A 15,354-nucleotide genomic window follows, 5' to 3' on the forward strand; every position below is an offset into this window, starting at 1 on the left:
TTCATCATATGGCACGTTTTTACAACATGTTTGAAAAATTGCATTTTTTTTCGACATAGTATAGTAAGGCGTTTTTTTTGCGCCAAAATTCATGATGATTTTTTTTTCAAAGAAAACCTTTCTGGAGTGTTTTTCACCGCCTCTTTTACATTATTTCATCATATGGCACGTTTTTACAACATGTTTGAAAAATGGCATTTTTTTTCGACATAGTATAGTAAGGCATTTGTTTTGCGCCAAAATTCATGATGATTTTTTTTTCAAAGAAAACCTTTCTGGAGTGTTTTTCACCGCCTCTTTTACATTATTTCATCATATGGCACGTTTTTACAACATGTTTGAAAAATTGCATTTTTTTTCGACGTAGTATAGTAAGGCGTTTTTTTGCGCCAAAATTCATGATGATTTATTTTTTCAAAGAAAACTTTTCTGGAGTGTTTTTCACGGCCTCCTTTACATTATTTCATCATATGGCACGTTTTTACAACATGTTTGAAAAATGGCATTTTTTTTTCTCGACATAGTATAATAAGGCGTTTTTTTGCACGAAAATTCATGATGATTTATTTTTTCCAAAGAAAACTTTTCTGGAGTGTTTTTCACGGCCTCCTTTACATTATTTCATCATATGGCACGTTTTTACAACATGTTTAAAAAATGGCTTTTTTTTCTCGACATAGTATAGTAAGGCGTTTTTTTGCGCCAAAATTCATGATGATTTTTTTTTCAAAGAAAACCTTTCTGGAGTGTTTTTCACCGCCTCTTTTACATTATTTCATCATATGGCACGTTTTTACAACATGTTTGAAAAATTGCATTTTTTTTCGACGTAGTATAGTAAGGCGTTTTTTTGCGCCAAAATTCATGATGATTTATTTTTTCCAAGGAAAACTTTTCTGGAGTGTTCTTCACGGCCTCCTTTACATGATTTCATCATATGGCACGTTTTTACAACATGTTTGAAAAATTGCATTTTTTTTCGACATAGTATAGTAAGGCGTTTTTTTTGCGCCAAAATTCATGATGATTTTTTTTTCAAAGAAAACCTTTCTGGAGTGTTTTTCACCGCCTCCTTTACATTATTTCATCATATGGCACATTTTTACAACATGTTTGAAAAATCGCATTTTCTTTCGACATAGTATAGTAAGGTGTTTTTTGGTGCCAGAATTCATGATTTTTTTTTCAAAGAAAACCTTTCTGGAGTGCTTTTTACGCCCTCCTTTACATTATTTCATCATATGGCACGTTTTTACAACATGTTTGAAAAATTGCATTTTTTTTCGACGTAGTATAGTAAGGCGTTTTTTTGCACCAAAATTCATGATGATTTATTTTTTTCAAAGAAAACCTTTCTGGAGTGTTTTTCACGGCCTCCTTTACATTATTTCATCATATGGCACGTTTTTACAACATGTTTAAAAAATGGCTTTTTTTTCTCGACATAGTATAGTAAGGCGTTTTTTTGCGCCAAAAATCATGATGATTTTTTTTTCAAAGAAAACCTTTCTGGAGTGTTTTTCACCGCCTCTTTTACATTATTTCATCATATGGCACATTTTTACAACATGTTTGAAAAATCGCATTTTCTTTCGACATAGTATAGTAAGGTGTTTTTTTTGCACCAACATTCATGATGATTTTTTTTTTTCAAAGAAAACCTTTCTGGAGTGTTTTTCACCGCCTCTTTTACATTATTTCATCATATGGCACATTTTTACAACATGTTTGAAAAATCGCATTTTCTTTCGGCATAGTATAGTAAGGCGTTTTTTTTTGCGCCAAAATTCATGATGATTTTTTTTTCAAAGAAAACCTTTCTGGACTGTTTTTCATGGCCTCCTTTACATTATTTCATCATATGGCACGTTTTTACAACATGTTTGAAAAATTGCATTTTTTTCGACGTAGTATAGTAAGGTGTTTTTTTTGCACCAACATTCATGATGATTTTTTTTTTTTCAAAGAAAACCTTTCTGGAGTGTTTTTCACCGCCTCCTTTACATTATTTCATCATATGGCACATTTTTACAACATGTTTGAAAAATTGCATTTTTTTCGACATAGCATAGTAAGGTGTTTTTTTGGTGCCAAAATTCATGATTCTTTTTTTCCAAAGAAAACTTTTCTGGAGTGTTCTTCACGGCCTCCTTTACATTATTTCATCATATGGCACGTTTTTGCAACATCTTTGAAAAATGGCATTTTTTTTCGACATAGTATAGTAAGGTGTTTTTTTTTTTGCGCCAAAATTCATGATGTTTTTTTTTCCAAAGAAAACTTTTCTGGAGTGTTCTTCACAGCCTCCTTTACATTATTTCATCATATGGCACGTTTTTACAACATGTTTGAAAAATGGCATTTTTTTTCGACATAGTATAGTAAGGCGTTTTTTTTTGCACCAAAATTCATGATTTTTTTTTCAAAGAAAACCTTTCTGGAGTGTTTTTCACGCCCTGCTTTACATTATTTCATCATATGGCACGTTTTTACAACATGTTTGAAAAATGGCATTTTTTTTCGACATAGTATAGTAAGGCGTTTTTTTTGCGCCAAAATTCATGTTGATTCTTTTTTCAAAGAAAACCTTTCTGGAGTGTTTTTCACGGCCTCCTTTACATTATTTCATCATATGGCACGTTTTTACAACATGTTTGAAAAATGGCATTTTTTTTCGACATAGTATAGTAAGGCGTTTTTTTTTTGCGCCAAAATTCATGATGATTTTTTTTTCAAAGAAAACCTTTCTTGAGTGTTTTTCACGGCCTCCTTTACATTATTTCATCATATGGCACGTTTTTACAACATGTTTGAAAAATGGCATTTTTTTTCGACATAGTATAGTAAGGCGTTTTTTTTTGCGCCAAAATTCATGATTTTTTTTTTCAAAGAAAACCTTTCTGGAGTGTTTTTCACGCCCTGCTTTACATTATTTCATCATATGGCACGTTTTTACAACATGTTTGAAAAATGGCATTTTTTTTCGACATAGTATAGTAAGGCATTTTTTCGTGCCAAAATTCATGCTGATTTTTTTTTAAAAGAAAACCTTTCTGGAGTGTTTTTCACGGCCTCCTTTACATTATTTCATCATATGGCACGTTTTTACAACATGTTTGAAAAATGGCATTTTTTTTCGACATAGTATAGTAAGGTGTTTTTTTTGCACCAAAATTCATGATGATTTTTTTTTTCAAAGAAAACCTTTCTGGAGTGTTTTTCACGGCCTCCTTTACATTATTTCATCATATGGCACGTTTTTACAACATGTTTGAAAAATGGCATTTTTTTTTCGACATAGTATAGTAAGGCTTTTTTTTGCACCAAAATTCATGATGATTTTTTTTTTTCAAAGAAAACCTTTCTGGAGTGTTTTTCATGGCCTCCTTTACATTATTTCATCATATGGCACGTTTTTACAACATGTTTGAAAAATCGCATTTTCTTTCGACATAGTATAGTAAGGTGTTTTTTGGTTCCAAAATTCATGATTTTTTTTTTTCCAAAGAAAACTTTTCTGGAGTGTTCTTCACGGCCTCCTTTACATTATTTCATCATATGGCACGTTTTTGCAACATGTTTGAAAAATGGCATTTTTTTTTCGACATCGTATAGTAAGGCGTTTTTTTGCGCCAAAATTCATGATAATTTTTTTTTTCAAAGAAAACCTTTCTGGAGTGTCAGAGATTTCAGGGATCAGAAGGTGGTTTTCAACTTTGTTTACTTTCTGCTTCAACTAAATTTCCTTCACTAGCCCAGCCCTCTGGACTTCCAAGAAGCTGTGTTCCTATTGGCTGTCCAGGTGGCTGCTTGGTGTTATCAGGAACACCTGAGCAGCTCGGTGTCTTCCTGCTTTATTTAGCTGCAGACAATCATTTCCTCTGTTTCTCTTCACCACTAACCGGGTTTGGCTCCATTGCTTTAGTTTGTTCTTTAGGCATTGGCTTGCAGCTTCCAGCAGTAAAATCGTCTTTAATGTGTTTCTTGGTGTGTTTTAGGGCTTTGTACTGGATAGTTGTCTTGGTAAATGTGGTTCTTTAGCCACAGTTGGCACATGGTGCTAATGTGTGCAGTGATTAGTGGATTTGGTGCAGCTGAGTTGTGTCTTTATCTTGGCTGTAGTGAGTCTTTAGAGGTTTTTGGTCAGACACATTCTGTATTCTTGTTTATAAACCAACGTTGGTTGTCCAGAAGGTAAGAGTTCCTGTCCTGATTCTCTGTTCTCAGAGGTTCTCTGGTAGGCTGCAGGAGACTTTAGCGTTTGGGTTGTGCTGGTTTGGTTTTTGTATGGTTTCATTTGGACGACTATCTTGAGGCCCCTCCATGTGGTTTAGTGAGGTTTTCTGGAACAGTTCTACATAGCAACCTGCAGCAGAAGAGACTTTGAGAGTTTTTAGGAAGTTCTGGAGACCAGACTTTAGAGCAGCAGAAACATTTGTCAGCAGTTTGAGCAGGAGAAGGTGATCTTCAGAGTAGAAATGAGGAGAAGGAAACCTTCTTGACCCGTGTGGTGAGGTCCTGTACCAAGAGTTTGAGCAGGTTGTGAAGAGTCTGTAGTTCTTTGGTCTGAAAGCACAAGAAGAGTCGACTCATTAAAGGAGAAAACAGGAGATATTGTTGGTTCTTCTGTCGGTTTCCAGTTTCCTTAGACTGAATATCAAGTTTATATTTTAAATGATTTACCATGTGAGCCCAAGAAGACTTCAATAAACTCCCTCCATCCCCTGGACACAACATATTTTATTACTATGTTAAATCTTTTGTTAAAACATATTTTTGAGTTTTAGTCACAGTTTTAATCATAGTTTTTTCTCTTTGCTTGTTTAGTTTTTTCATCTGTGTAAAAGGTCCTAAACAAATAAAGCTGAATTGATAAACTGAATAATTGACTAACTCATGATTGTGACAACATAAGTATTTTCATTGTGATTTAAGGGTTTATTTCATTTTTAAGGTTGGGGTTAAAATCTTGACAGAAAAAAAGATTAAAGAAATAAACTACATTTTTAAAAAAAGCAATTAAATCAAAGGAAAAAAACATTTAATACAATAAAATTTTCAGAAGAAAATTAACCATTAAATTATATTAAACAGACAAAATATTTAATTAGATAATGACAAAACATGTAATTAAGAAATTAAACAACATTTTTAAATAAAAATATTAAACATTAAAGATGAAACATTCTAGATAATTAAACATTTAAAAATTACAATTAAACATGAAGAATATTAAACATTTAAAAAATACAAATCATTAATTAGAATATTAAACTTTAAAAAGACAAAACATTTCATTAAAAAATTAAATGTGATTAGAAAATTAAATCTTAAAGACAATAAAACTTTAAATAGGAATTAAACAGAAAATACAATGAAGCATTTAAAAAGAAAATTAAACATTAAAAGGTGGTAAAACATTTAAAAAAACAACAATTAAACATTAAAAAGACAAAACATTTGGAAATCAAATCAGACATTAGAAAAGAATAAAAGGTGAGAAAAGAGCAAAAGTAAACATTTAAGAAGAATCAAACTAAAGACAAAACATTTGAAAAGACACCAGTTAGACTTTAGAAGATCAAATTAAACAGAAGAGACAATAAAACAATCAAAAAGAGCAAAAACAGATCAAGGTCTTAAAGCGTTTTCTAGTCTGAAATGAAAACATCAAGTTGTTTCTTCAAACATTTCCTCTTTCTATGTTCTTGGTTTGATTGTGGACAGATTTACTAAGAACTCATTTCAGAAAACTGCTTTCCAGATAAAGTCTACTCGTAGGTGAAGGCATTTATCAAACTAATGTTACCTTCTGATCTCCACAAACTTTACTGTTCAGTGAAGAGAATCAAAGTTTGTTGAGGATTTCTAAAAAACCCACAGGTGAAGGTCTGAGAAGAACTCAGATGGATCATCTAAATGTGAAATCAAGACTCATGGTCACAAGTTTTAAGGCTTCTGTTAACCAGAAAGTTCAAACTAACAGAGAAGTACTGAGAAACTTTTAAAACTTCAGCCGTCAGACTGTCTGAAGGTTCAAACTAACAGAGAACTACTCAGGAACTTAGATTTAACTTCCAGACAGTCCAAGGACTGATATCTTCTAACAGAGAACTACTGTGGGACTTAGAAAATTTCAGCCCTCAGACTGTGTGAAAGCTCAGGTCCTGAGGACTTGGGAGGTGTGGAGGCTTTGGAAAGTCTTGGAACTGAGGGTTCCACCCTCCAGCACAAAGGCTGAAGTCCAACCTCCTGAGAAAAACGGTCGAGTGAAGACCCGAGTTAAAAAAAAAAACTCGAAAATGACAAAAAATAAATGATAAATGCGCAAAAAAAAGAAGAATTAGTATCTGAGCGAGTAGCTCAGGGGGATAAGAAGAGGACTACCAACTGGAAGGTCATAGGTTCAAGACCCGCCACTGGCAGTTTTCTTTCTTTGTCTTTGTCAGGATTTTGATAAAACTTAAGAAGGGTCTGGTCTTGAACCAGCGACCTGCAGCTCCACAGGCAAATCCTTAACTCACTGAGCTACAGATCAGATGAAAAGAAATAAATTCGTCGTCCCTTTGACATCGTAGTTCCTGAAGTCACCACATGGGCGGAGTCAAGGCGGAGTCTGGGTGGAGTCAGGGCGGAGAGTAGGCGGGGAGGTGGGTGGCGGCCTCCCCCCGCTACTCCCCCACCTCCCCACCACCACCCTCCACACCTTCCCCCGCCCGACGAGTTCTTCGAGTCTCCACGAGTTCTTCGAGTCTCAACGGGTTGTCCCCAGTTTCTGGAGTTTCCACCAGGTCCGAGGCAGGACAAGTTGTCATGAAGAGGTGTTGAAGTCGGCCAGGATGGACTGACTTTTTACAGCGACTAGAAGGAAGACCACTAGAAGAGCAGGTCTTTAACCACCATCCATAAAATCCATGGAGTCGCTCCAGAGAAATGAAAGAAGGTCAACTTTTATCAACCTCCATCCAGATGTTCAACTTCATATCTTTACTTTGACATTTTTAGCACCACAAACCTTTAGTATCACACTTTATTATCATTTATTAGGACTTTAATGGAATCCACCAGCAGATTTACTTTTTGTTGACAAACTTTTTTCTTGTCGTGGGACTGCAGTGTTTAAAACTGTTCCTTCTATTTGACCTCATGTTTATTAGTTTTATTGGAGAAACTTATTTTAATTGTCAATTAGTCTCTTAAAAACCAAATAATAAATTGGATTAGTCAAGAGGTTTAAATTTCTTACTTTATCATACTTTAAATATGACAAAAAAAATATAAAAATAAAGCATCTTGAGACAATTTCACCTGTAACTGGTGTTATATAAATAAAATTGAATTAAAATTGTATGTATCTTGTAATATTGGAGTAATTCAGCCATATATGTTGGAAAACACATTTTCTTTGACCATTAATCTGTTGATTGTTTTCTCCACTAATTCATTTCTTGTTTTGGTTTATAAAATGTCAAACCCAAATATATTCAGTTTACTTTCATAAAAACCAAAAAGATTTACATTCGTGATGCAGAAATCAGGCAGTTTTTCACTTTTTATCTTAGTTTAGTCAGAAAGATAGTTGATAATGTGTGAATTGTTGCAGCTTGTGAGCCGTAAAAGGTTTTAATCTTTGGGGCCGAGTGTCAGAAAACATTTAGAAACCAACATCAACAAAACACTCAACAAAGATTTGAACATCATTAAAGGGAAATCCAACTTTTGCATGACAATGTCTAATTAAAGGACATTTATTTCCAACATAAAAGTGTGATATTCATCCTCTGGAGCTTTCTCTTCACATCGTCTTCCACCTGGACTGGTTTGGTCGGGAGCATGTGCAAGAAACATTTGAAAAACTGCACTTTAACATCAATGAATGACACTGAAGTTTAATCTCTACATAAATGAGACTGAGTCTGGATGTGCTGCTCTGTCATTAACTCCTAAGTTTAGGGAAAGTTCAAACAAAAGAGGACAGTTCAGATCAGACTTGAGAATGAGCTTATTCTGAACAAACATCTCAGACTTTCTGAGCTTCAGCACCTCTAGCAAGATATTTTAACAACAAGCAACTCAAGAGATCCAGAAGTTGGAGAGGGTTAGCTTTAGCTGAGCCAAAGAACATGTGGGACACTAACCTAGCAAACATTTCAGACTTTTCTCTGTGAATTCTGAGAAATAATTTCCTATTTAATGACAGAGCTACACATCTTAACTCAGTCTCATTAAAACAGACTCTAATTCAGTGTCATCCATCCATATTAAAGTGCACTTACCCAAAATGTTTGTTGCATGAGCTCCAACAAAACCTGTCCAGGTAGAAGGCCACTTTGACAAACAGGAAGTGGACGATTCCAAGCAGATTTATAGAAGGGGGAACCGGACTGTACTAAATGTGGTGGAGTATAGAGGGGTGTTTTGTGGGTTTTTTAAGGCTGATAATGATTATTAGTGAGACATTTGGAGTATATATTCATTTGCAGTAAATGAAAGTATTTAAAATCTTGGAGTTAAACTTAGAAGAACACAAACTCTAACAGAAAACTTTGTTGATACGTTTTTATTTTGTTTACAGATGTTAAGTTAAAGGAGTTTTATTCGTGACGTATAACCAATCAAATCACTCCAGAAGACAGAGCGACCACAGGTAGATAAAGGTTCAGAGCCAAAGTAGTGCCATTTTTAAATGTACTTATTACTGTAAATCAGTAAAAAATAAAATACTGATCATCAGTAAATCAGTCAGCCCACAATTACTACAATTCTACAATGTATGTCTCTTTCCTTTGACTTATTTGTACAATCTACGATGTATGTGATGGTGTTTTTTCATACTATGACGTTTTTAGAGCGACATGCTAAACTATGATGTTTTTAGAGCGACATGCTAAACTATGACGTTTTTACAGCGACATGCTATAGTATGACTTTTTAGAGCGACATGCTATACTATGACGTTTTTAGAGCGACATGCTATACTATGATGTTTTTAGAGCGACATGCTATCCTATGACGTTTTTAGAGCGACATGCTATCCTATGACGTTTTTAGAGCGACATGATATAGTATGACGTTTTTAGAGCGACATGTTATAGTATGACGTTTTTAGAGCGACATGCTATACGATGACGTTTGTAGAGCGACATGCTATACTATGTTTTTAGAGTGACATGTTATACTATGACGTTTTTAGAGCGACATGCTATACTATGACGTTTTTAGAGCGACATGCTATACTATGACGTTTTTAGGGCGACATGCTATACTATGACATTTTTAGAGCGACATGCTATACTATGATGTTTTTAGAGCGACATGCTATAGTATGATGTTTTTAGAACGACATGCTAAGCTATGATGTTCTTAGAGCGACATGCTGAACTGATTTTTTTAGTGACATGCTATACTATGACGTTTTAAGAATGACATGCTAAACTATGTTTTTAGAGTGACATGCTATACTATGATGTTTTTAGAGCGACATGCTATACTATGACGTTTTAACAGTGACATGCTATACTATGACGTTTTAAGAGTGACATGCTATACTATTACGTTTTAACAGCGACATGCTATACTATGACGTTTTAACAGTGACATGCTATACTATGACGTTTTTAGAGCGACATGCTATACTATGACGTTTTTAAAGCGACATGCCAAACTATGATGTTTTTAGAGCGACATGTTATAGTATGACGTTTTTAAAGCGACATGCTATACTATGACGTTTTTAAAGCGACATGCTAAACTATGACGTTTTTACAGCGACATGCTATACTATGACGTTTTTAGAGCGACATGCTATAGTATGACGTTTTTAGAGCGACATGCTATACTATGACGTTTTTAGAGCGACATGCTATACTATGACGTTTTTAGAGCGACATGCTATACGATGTTTTTAGAGCGACATGCTATACTATGTTTTTAGAGTGACATGCTAAATGATGTTTTTAGAGCGACATGCTATACTATGACATTTTTAGAGCGACATGCTATACTATGACGTTTTTAAAGCGACATGCCAAACTATGATGTTTTTAGAGCGACATGCTATAGTATGACGTTTTTAGAGCGACATGCTATACTATGACGTTTTTAGAGCGACATGCTATACTATGACGTTTTTAGAGCGACATGCTATACGATGTTTTTAGAGCGACATGCTATACTATGTTTTTAGAGTGACATGCTAAATGATGTTTTTAGAGCGACATGCTATACTATGACATTTTTAGAGCGACATGCTATACTATGACATTTTTAGAGCGACATGCTATACTATGACGTTTTAAGAGCGACATGCTATACTATGACGTTTTTAAAGTGACATGCTAAACTATGATGTTTTTAGAGCGACGTTATAGTATGACGTTTTTAAAGCGACATGCTATACTATGACGTTTTTAAAGCGACATGCTAAACTATGACGTTTTTACAGCGACATGCTATACTATGACGTTTTAAGAGTGACATGCTATACTATGACTTTTTAAGAGCGACATGCTAAACTATGTTTTAAGAGTGACATGCTATACTATGACGTTTTAAGAGCGACATGCTAAACTATGTTTTAAGAGTGACATGCTATACTATGACGTTTTAAGAGCGACATGCTAAACTATGTTTTTAGAGCGACATGTTATACTATGATGTTTTTAGAGCGACATGCTATGCTATGATGTTTTTAGAGGGACATGTTATAGTAAGACGTTTTTAGAGCTACATGCTATACTATGACGTTTTTAGAGCAACATGCTATACTATGACGTTTTTAGAGCGACATGCTAAACTATGTTTTTAGAGCGACATGCTATATTATGACTTTTAGAGCGACATGCTATGCTATGACGTTTTTAGAACGACATGCTAAGCTATGATGTTCTTAGAGCGACATGCTAAACTGATTTTTTTAGAGCGACATGCTATACTATGACGTTTTTACAGCGACATGCTATACTATGACGTTTTTAGAGCGACATGCTATAGTATGACGTTTTTAGAGCGACATGCTATAGTATGACGTTTTTAGAGCGACATGCTATACTATGACGTTTTTAGAGCGACATGCTATACTATGACGTTTTTAGAGCGACATGCTATACGATGTTTTTAGAGCGACATGCTATACTATGTTTTTAAGGTGACATGCTAAATGATGTTTTTAGAGTTACATGCTATACTATAGGCTTTTTTAATTAACATATTACTATGACGCTTTTTGTTTAGGTTTTTTGTTTTTTTTTTAGCAACATATCATTAGAATTTGAACAGTTTTAAAAATTCCTATACTTTTACTTGTGCAATGAAATATCATTCTATGTCATTTTTTAGACGAAATATTACACTCTGATGTTTTCTTGAATAACATACTATTTTGACAATATACTGCATTAAGAAATTTTTTGAACCACATATCATACATGACAATTTTAGGCAACATCCTATCATTTTGCACTTTTTGAACCACATAATCTATGGGGGTTTTTTGCCGACATGCTATACTATGAACTACAGGCCATACTATGTTATTCTTGAAAAGTATACTATACTTTGACATTTTCTGAACTACATCCTATACTATGGCATTATACACAGAGTGCTTTGGTTACATGTTGATTTATAATCTAGATTTTTCTCTGTTTTGTTTTTTGACAGGATTACCACAGACCTGACCGTGAACACCGTTAACACCCACCTGAGGGAGACGCTGCCTAAGATCTCAAGGCTGCTTGGTCGTGGTCTTTCTGGTCCTGCTCCAGAACGCCTTCATCAACTACATCTTCTTTTGAAGAGGCCCTCAGATGCTGCAATCTCTGACTTTAAGGAGGAACTGCTACTTTCACTCTGTAACGAGACGGCAGTTATTTTAAAGACCCAGCTCTTGGCGGCTTTGAATGAAAGTTTAACATCCATCAAAACGGAACTACAGACAGTTAAATCTGAGCTGTCGGTCAGTATTTCAAACATCAAGTCTGACCCGGCTGCCCTAAAGCATGCTGTGGGTGAAACGAAAACTTAACTCTCCACATCACCGACGACATCGTCACACTCCAAAGCAGAGCACCTGTCTGCTGAACTTTTAAAAGTGGACTATAAATGTGAAGAATGTGAGCAGCAGCAGCCTGTGAGCAGCGGAACAGGTGTGATCAGAAAGAAGTCATTTTCTTTTTTCTTTTCTTTCTGGTTGACTTGATGCTGTCAGATGCAGATGTTGGAGCTGATTCTGATCTTTCAGGATAAAAAGCTGCTTTTCCTTCACAGACTTTTCAGGAAATTATTCTCTCAGGTTTTCTCTGCTATTTATATTTTTATTATCTGTGATTATTTCATTATTTCATTATTATAAAATAAAGTTTGAGGCATAAAGACTCATTTAGTTATTTTATTCCTGAATTTTTTGATGTAGCAGAACTAAACTTCCATTTTCCTTCTTGTGCTTCTGATACTAGAACTAAACGTATCTTCAACATGGATCATCTGGTTTTAATGAATCAGCAGCAACATCAAAACAACAAATGAGACAATTGTCAACAAATTCATGAAACTGATTTCATTTAAAACTATCAGTCTGTTTTAGTGTCAAATTAAAGCTGATTACTGACAACTAGAACATTAACGTTACTGTTTTAATCACATTTAAGTTTCCTGAACGTTGAATTAACGTCAACCAGCCACAGTTTTATGAACTTAATGAACCACATTACAGGAACACAACACACTTCAGCTGCTGACAGGAAACAACACAAACATCGTTAGCTTGATGCTACATTTAGCTGCTAATCAGGACTGCTCAGCTAGCTCGGTTAGCATCGCTAATTCACATTAAAGCTAATATTCACTGGATGCTAACTCTCTTCTCTGGTCAACACACACAAATAAACTCCACCAACTCCTGGGATTCACTGCTCACATTATATCCGACTCTGAAGTTGAACATAAAGTTCATTAAAACCGGCACCGATCAGTAAATTATCATTTATTACCGACCAGCTGTCGGAGTCCTTCAGTGTCTGTTGGTCCAATCAGCCGAAGGACTGAATTACTGAACTGAAAACTGATTAAAACAAGACAACGGACAGTAAAACTGTCTGTGGAAAATGTGCTGCTGCTCCACCGATAAATACCAACAAACTAAAACAAACTTGGTGGAAGTGTTGCTTTTAGTGATTTTTTAATAAATCGCAAATATGAGGTTTTTATTTTTCTGAAAGTGAAAGGAAACGTTGCTTATCCGTAGCTTCACTAACTTAACTTCAGCTGCACTTTCACCATGTTCTGACTGATAGATCATTTTTTATATTTAAATAGCTGCACTTCCTTTGTATATTTGGTCGTTTCTTATGTTGCTGCTGATTCATTGCAATTATATTTTAATAATCTCACTTCAAATTCAGATAATTGAAAAGAAAAAACTGGCTCTGAAAAACTCCATGAACTGATACGTCATCTAGTGTTAAACTGAATAAGAATTCTTAATAATATTAAATGGAACTGACTGAGCTGTATTAATTAAATCCAGATATTTCAAATTGAAAGAAACACAACATTGACTGAAAGATTTCAGTCAATTAAACCTTAAATTCATCTAAGAAAACCATCCCTTGATGTCTTACCTTAAAATGACCTACATTTTTAAAAAATATAGGTGCAAAGTAAAAGTTTCACACTAAAGATGAATCACTGATGAACATTTAATTGCATTAACTAAATTATTATGAGGAAACAGAAATCCATTTCTAATATTTCTATCAAATATGTTTATGTCTATAAAATGTACTGGACATCAATAAAAATGTCTGCATAGTGAAATATATGAAGTCCATCTGCATTTATACATCATATTGATGTTTAAATAACGGGAACTGCAGCCCACGTTCAGTCAAGTTAGCGGAATTACAGATAAACAACGTTTCCAGTATCTCTTTCAAAATAAAGTTTGTTTTACGGAAAAATTACGTGATTTCAAAAATGTGATTTTGAAAATGTAAATGAAACTGTAATAAGCGTTAGCTAGCTGCTCCACTTGCTCTGAATATTTTTGTTCTCGTCTTTGTCAAGCCCAAAGGAAAAATGAATCCATATTCTGGGTACATTACCGACAGCAGCATCCCTGGAGTGACCGGAAAGGTTAGCCGAGCTAGCGGAAGTGCTAATGAGGTCTGCTCTGGCACGGATTATTACCGTCACACATGTAGCTTTGAAAATAAATCTTCTACAAGACACAGAGCTGTAGTTCCGTTTCAGTGTGAGCTGTAATGTTTCTCTGTGTCTGACTTCCTCTAATAAAATCCTCCTGTTCACTGGGAGCTGCAGCTACCAGAGATATGAATATCTGTGTATGGGTGAGACTGACTGGGAGCCGGAGAGCAGTGATTGGTCAGACTGAGAGCCGGAGAGCAGCGATTGGTCAGACTGAGACTGAGAAATGTGGGCGGGACTCTCTGTCCCGCCCACATTTACGGCTTCTGCTGTTTACCTGCTGCTGCTAACAACGTTAGCATCCAAAAGTGAAGATAAACTCTACAGGTAAGTCATTTTTGTAACTAGTTGTTCTCTTCTCCACATCTGGACAACATCACATATAAAGCAGTGAAGTTACTGTAAGTTAACATCAGACTATAACCTCTGATATAAACATGTTCTAACGTCATGTTTTAAAATTGTTCTGTAAATCAGGTTTCCTCATTTAGTGCTAACGCTGATGCTACATCAGGTTAGTCAGTGTCATAAACTGTTAGCTGTAGCTAAGTTTCCTGTAGATCACAGCTGATCGATCATAACGGATCGATAACTGCTGTTTTAATTATAAGCAGATATAAATAAATCTATGTTAATGTTCCTCCACAGAACTGTTACTGATGAATGTTAATCTCTCAGTTCAGTTCTGAGTTAATATCTCTGTTCTTTGCTTCAGTTTTTTTTCTCTACAACAGTGTATGGTGAGATAACTGTGGAGCTCATGCTAATGCTAATGATACATTAGAATAAAATAGAATAAACCTTATTGTCCATCTAAGGCAGTAAAGTGGTCTTTAGCCTCAACCAGGACAAACATTTCCATAAGATTAAAAAATAGGACAAAATTCAACACTATTGTGTTCCATTCATATCCTGATGTGTTCACTCTGATATTTAATGTTCCAGCAGGTGGAATGAAAGAACCTTGTGGATCTTTTCCTCACTGTTAGTGTCTTTTCCTTCCAGTCTTGGTCTGGATCATTGGGAACATCTAGTCTGATGGACTGAGAACTACAGAGAACATGAACATCCAGCTGTGGTTGTCTGAAGAGTCTTTTCTCCTTCATCACTGTGAGGAAGAGCAGCACTGATGTCCTCCTCATCCTTCCA

The 15,354-nt window shown here is 35.0% G+C and overlaps 1 long non-coding RNA gene across 1 annotated transcript; it reads right to left on the bottom strand.

Annotated features, from left to right (window-relative positions):
* Positions 1–2,443: 2,443 nt before the first annotated feature.
* LOC129347757 (uncharacterized) lies at positions 2,444–13,562 on the bottom strand. The gene is made up of 2 exons (XR_008600010.1): positions 11,702–13,562; positions 2,444–4,566 (listed from the first exon to the last, which is right to left on the bottom strand). It is a non-coding gene; the product is annotated as an uncharacterized LOC129347757 (long non-coding RNA).
* Positions 13,563–15,354: the final 1,792 nt, after the last annotated feature.

The sequence above is a fragment of the Amphiprion ocellaris genome, chromosome 20 (assembly GCF_022539595.1).
Source record: "Amphiprion ocellaris isolate individual 3 ecotype Okinawa chromosome 20, ASM2253959v1, whole genome shotgun sequence".
In the NCBI taxonomy this organism is placed as follows: Eukaryota; Metazoa; Chordata; class Actinopteri; family Pomacentridae; genus Amphiprion; species Amphiprion ocellaris.